Consider the following 6,000-nt stretch of genomic DNA (forward strand, 5'->3'; position numbering starts at 1 on the left):
TACATTTTGTTCAGGATGTATAAATTTGGGAAGGAGTTTGTCTGCAATCTGCGCCAACTCGTTGCTTCCTCCTTCGTTAGAGCTTTGTGCGGTGGAGGATATTTGGCTCTCGTCCCTCTGTGTAAGTTTAAGATTTCTGTGTATCCTTCTTCACAAGCGTGTGGGTGATACTCCGGGGTGTGCGACTGCTCTGCTCGGAACGTGGTCTCTCGAGCTAGGCTGTCTTCCCTTTCGTTACCCTCTATGCCTGCGTGGGCCGGAATCCAGATTAACTTGTGCGTAACGTTCCTCTCGGCGAAGTTGGCTCCGCCAAGAATTCGGAGGGCGGCTTTGCTAATCCTGCCCCTCGAGTAATTTCTCCACGCTTCCTTCGAGTCTGTTAAGATGTCGAGAGGCCTGCCTGTTCTATATCCTTCTGCTGCCGCCAGCGCCACGGCAATTTCTTCGGCCTCCGCTGTGCCGGCTGCCTTTGCCGTCGCACACGTGATCAGATTCCCGTCGCCGGGCACCACCACCGCCGTGGCCGTGCGCTTCCCTTCTCGCGGGTACGTGGCAGCATCCGTGTATACCGTGTTGTCTAGTCGCGCTAGTGTCTTTTCCTCGTATTCGGCTCGCGCCTGCCTTCTGCTCTCGTGGAGGTTGGGATCCATGTTCTTAGGTACTGGCCTAACGCTTATTGTTTTTCTTAGGCAGTCGGGCACGTCTGCCTATCTATCTACTTGTCCGCTCGTGTCCCGTCCCAGCCTAGTCAGGAGCGCTCTCCCTGCAGGGGTGCTTTTAAGTCTGGCTTTTTGCGTTTCGAGCAGGGCTTCCGCCAGTTCGCTGAAAGTGTTGCTGATGCCCAGTTGGAGCAGTTTTTCGTTTGACGTCCAAGCAAACACTCCGTCACAGAATTCAGCTACGACCTGCTCTTAAACATGTCTGTTGGACGCAAGAGCCTTGTTGATATTTCCTACAGGGCTGAAAGCATTACTTTGCCTGAAATAGCTGAGATCAAAGACCATTACGCCCTTTTTGACGTCACGTTCGTGCCACCTCCACATGCGAGCACTCCGACAAAACAACCTCTTAGGATGGATGAATGGATGTTATGAGCGTCCCTTTTGGAACGGGGTGGTGGGTTGCGCCACCAAGCTCTTGCTATTATACTGCCTAATGTCCTACCTAAGCTAAACAATAAAAAAGAAAGAAAAACACACTATGAACTCGCACAACCAAATTTTCCGATCCCCTACTGCGAACTGTGCTTTGGTACGTCTCCGTTTTTTTGTCGTTTCTCTACATTTATTCCACCAATCCTTATGTCATCAGACAGTAATCAATGGTCGATTGCCGGTATTCCACTTCCCACGTGATCTGCCCTTCACACTTAAGACCCTGTGTTCACGATAACGAGTTTATGTTGCTCACAAAGGTCTAGCATTGACTTCCCGTTGTTGTCGGTATAGCCATCTAAATCCTGTATGTGGGCATTCATATCACCGAATAGGACAATTTCAGCACCATTCCCGAAACCCTTAATATCAGCGCTTATGCATTCCACTAACTCTTTATTCTTCTCTGTGCAATTATTTCCGATCCACAAATACTTAACGCCCAGCCAAGTTTTTTTCCCACTCATCGTAACGTATAACCAAAGATGCTCCTGAGATTTTTAATTTACTCTTTTTCATTTGGCTCCATGATGGATGAGCATTCCTACTCCCCCTCCCTTTCTTTCCGACTTAGTTCTGTTGCACCCTTCCCAAACATAATTCTCAATAACTGGCGGCTCTTCTGAGTCTCTAAGGTGCGTTTCTGCAATCGCGTACACCCCTATTTGTTCTCTATGTAACTGCTCCTCAATATCTGTCCACTTTTCCTTTCTTCTGCCGCCCTGCACGTTTATGCAGCCTAATGCATGGCGAGCCCTTTTTTTTTTTGCTTTCCTCCTTTTTCTGTTATCGACGGCGATGCTCTTCTGAGGTTCCCCTAGGGGAACTTCTTCATTACTATCTACTATGGCCTCCTGAGCGCCCGCGGACCCCCTAAAAAAGCAACAGCGCGACCACCAAGTCGCCAGCCCACTTCTCGTGCCAGCCTGTAATTGAAGTGGATCCCGACTCGTTTAAAACCACCACCACTTCTCACTTCCCTGTTTACTTCGATAACCTCGAAGCCTTTGTCTGGGCTCATTTCCCATATTGCCTCCTAAGCCTCGACTACGGATCTTTGTACGTGACTGTCACGTACAGGCACCTCCGGCACCATGCACACCACGATCTGCACCTGAGGGGATAGCTCGCGCAAGTCGACCACCCCCTTCGCCAAGCACTGGGCTAGTCCAGTCCCTTTCCTGTTTAGTACGTGATTTAGCCCACCTGCTACTAAGACAAGGTTGCGCACGTGGGCATTTTCTGCGAGCTTTTCTTTTGCTCGATCAATGACAGAACTCAGTGTCCGCCCTGGAAATGTCCCTACCGCAGCTCTTCTGTCGCCTTTCACCCTCTCCGCAATTGCTTTTGAGCACCCAGCCAGATTTGAGTCGCCGGCGAGGCGATATTTACCCTTTAACTCACTCCTACCTCGCCCTGCTTCCCTTTGTACTTATCCGCGTGATTCCGACTCGACAAGGGGCATGGTCCCCTGGGCCCCTGCTTTTTCCGCATGGCGGCTTCAAGGTAGGTGCCGCTCTTTCCAGCTAACCCTTCATCACGCTGCGTGCATTCCACGTACTCCTCTGACACTCCCTTGCCTGTCGCGTCGGGGGCCTGCGTTCCATTGTCACGCACATTCTCGTTCACAATGGCGGCTCTGTTCAGCATTTCCTCGGCTGCTTCAAGTCTCTTTTCAACTACCTTCCGTGCATCACGCTCCCTGTTTAGCTCATTTTTGAGCACTTGCACCTGTTTGAGAAGCTCTTCCTGGAAAGCCTCCATTTTCTGCAGCCTAGTATAGCCATCACATTGTGTGCCGGTTAATTCGATGCCCTCTCTATTCTCATCCGTCTCCTCATCTGCCTTGAGGGACCCCCCGCGCACTGCTTGCCTTCCCGTCTTTCTCGCCATGTATTGCACGGCTTTTTGCAAATACTACATTACTATATTAATGCTACTACTGATGCAAATACTATAATTCTATATCAACGCAGAGCGCGTGCTTTTTAGTAAAAACCGATACGCACAGGATCCAAATCCTCAAAATGTCGCAAAGCAACTCTCACCACTGTTTCAAAAGCAATCAATGCCACGGAGACCGAAGGTATGACACGTTCTCGCACGCGCTCAACCACGCGGCCCCGCTCTCACTTTCCTACCGAAAGACACACAGTAAAACGAATAATAGTAATTTTTCTTGCCGCTTCCAAGCTACCATTTAAAGACTACAAACACTTAACGTCCCGCCCGGCTGCAAGTGTTGGAGCACGTGGCACGAAACGACGCTCTAAGCATCCTGCAAAGCCAAATGTACACGAAGCACACTCGCGCACCCGAAATACGGGAGTCAAAAAAAGGAAAGAACAAGAAAAGCACCCAATTGCTATTTAAAGGCAAAAAAATCACCAAATGAAAAAAACAGAAGCAAGCTCAAAGCATGCACAAAAACTTATGATTTCGTCACCGCCACGCAGCCCCGAAAAGCACGTCCATTCGCCACAAAATCCAAACCAAGTCCCAACTACAATTACAATCCCTTCAATTCCAATCAATTCTAATTACAGTCCATTCCTTTCCTATGCGCTGTCTGCCGGCTTTCTAAAGAACTAAAACAAAGGCGTGTCAACCAAAGTCTACGCCAAAGAAGACAAAGTCGACGTACGTGGTATACGCACTCGTATGTATAAGAAATAGAATTCGGGCATTAAAGGTGATGCAGTGCTGAAAAACTGCAAGATATCTATAGATTATTTGCATTACTTTCTTTTGTTATTATTGAAATGAAAATAAAAGTTGACGACTATTCCTTTTCGCATCACATAAACAATATAAAAAAATTGGTCGTAAGAAAATGAAAAAAAAAATACACCTCATAGGTCCACAAATCCACAGCACACACTCCTATACACCCATGAACGTATAAAAATAAAAGGCAAAGCTAAACCGCGCCAAAATTAGTTTGTTAATTTAGTCGCAAACATACGCAAGGGGCCGTGATGTAGACTGTGATGAGCATGTAAACAGATGAGAATACAAAGAATACAAAAGTCTATAACACGTAAAAAAGCAAGCGCTAATAATACAAAACAATAGAAGCAAGTTGTAGTTACTTCATGTGACTATTCGGTGCGAGACCTAGTAAATTTTAAGGAAGCCTGTCTCTTCGTAAAAATGTTCAAGTGCGTTCACTGCTTTTCGCTGTGCCCAATTTTCGATGGCCATAGGCCCAGCTATTTTCCGAGTGAGAAAGGTCGCTGAGGATTAGTGGAGTGCGGCTCTTGTTCTAGCTGTCGTCTTCGCATCGCGTACGTGAAGCATTCGATTAGTAGACGGCGAACATCCTCATGGTCGTGGCCAAAGGAGTAAGTGTGGGAAGAAGCCCGTTTTATGCAATGTAGAAAATGTTTTTTTTTTTTTTTGTATGCTGTCCCAACGTGCAGTCGATGAATTAATGTCTCAGAACTTTCCGAAATTTCTACATCCAGCTAGTATTGAGCTGAGGGTCCACTTCGAAAAGTATCCTTTCGATTATCACACGTTCATTTTTTTCGGTACTCCCTATATTTTCATGTCGAGTTTTTTTTATTCCCTTCTAGTAGCAAAAAAAAAATATCATTTGCACGAAAAAGTTTTTAAGAATTCACGGGCTTTCTTTCAGGCTTGAAGAAAAACTTTTGTATTGAGCAACCGAAATCGTGTTCGAAAAGTATTACGCATAGTGTACACTTTCATAATGGACATTGACTTTGAATATAACTAAATATCGTATATTGATTGTCAATGCAAATAATTATGTAATTAGGCGAAGTTGAAGAAATAGTCTGACTTGCTGCAAGTGCCGGAAAAGAACATTGCCTTGGTTCTGTTCAGCTGAATGGCGCTTGAATATATTTAAATTTTGGCGCACATCACGTGGAACACCTAGAAAATTCACATACGCGCCACGCTCGGCCTTCGTGGCGGCGCTGCTTCAGGGTGCAACGTGTTCCATGCAGATCAAAAGCATGAATGAAAAGAATAAAAACCATGCATTGCATACCTGATTAATTCAAGCAGGCTATCACTATTTGTCACCGCCCCGAATTAAAGGGGATGCCAATAGCATCATCATCATCGAAGCACGATAGGGAAGCCTGGCTGCCTAAACTCCTCATGCATGAAGCGTTTCGGCGATGGCAATATCGTGTGTCGGTAGATTACTTCAATGCTAATTCCATTAACGTCGACATTCATCGTAAGATGAGTTCTGTGGGATTTTGTTTCTTTTGTTGTCGTTATTAACCTCTTACTCGCGTCGCAGGACTTGGTGGACTTCCTCCTGCTGATTGTGGAGGAGCTCTTTCGACGACTCAACGAGATGACTGAGGCACTGAGAAGAAACGAGGAGTAGGATTGAGATGTGAAAGGCCCCGTATTTTTTACTTCCAAGAAAGCAATAAAGCTTGCTTACATGTGGAAATGCACCATTTCTTCATTAAACTATCTAAGACTACATTTTCGGCTAGGAGAAATGCGTCCTACAGGGTATGTAAACAACTGCTCATAACATCGCTACAGGCATCTAAAGGGAGCAACCATATGTACTCTCTGTATTCTGTTCAGTAGTACAACCTCACCTCCGTATGAGCTACAGTGCCCCTATGATCGACACGCTCATCGATTTAAGACAACACATGAGCGTGACATTCGACGACGATTCTTGAGCGAACATTTTGTAAACAAGCGCTCACTACGACCGCGCAAATGCAACGCATCGAACCTCGGTAACTTAAGGAACTCCCGGAAACCAACCAACTGCTGCTGCTGAAAAGAAAGGTGCACCATAGTTAACAAGATACAACTAGAACGAGTAAAGATGGCGATG

General features: G+C 46.2%; 1 long non-coding RNA gene across 1 annotated transcript in view; it reads left to right on the plus strand.

Annotated features, from left to right (window-relative positions):
* The window catches only part of LOC126544512 (uncharacterized), a 28,031-nt gene extending 22,488 nt beyond the window's left edge, over positions 1 to 5,543 (plus strand). Inside the window, exon 4 of the long non-coding RNA XR_008608645.2 lies at positions 5,437 to 5,543. This is a non-coding gene — a long non-coding RNA (uncharacterized lncRNA). The remainder of the gene's footprint in view (positions 1 to 5,436) is intronic.
* Positions 5,544 to 6,000: the final 457 nt, after the last annotated feature.

Source organism: Dermacentor andersoni, chromosome 1, assembly GCF_023375885.2.
Source record: "Dermacentor andersoni chromosome 1, qqDerAnde1_hic_scaffold, whole genome shotgun sequence".
NCBI classification, from domain to species: Eukaryota; Metazoa; Arthropoda; class Arachnida; order Ixodida; family Ixodidae; genus Dermacentor; species Dermacentor andersoni.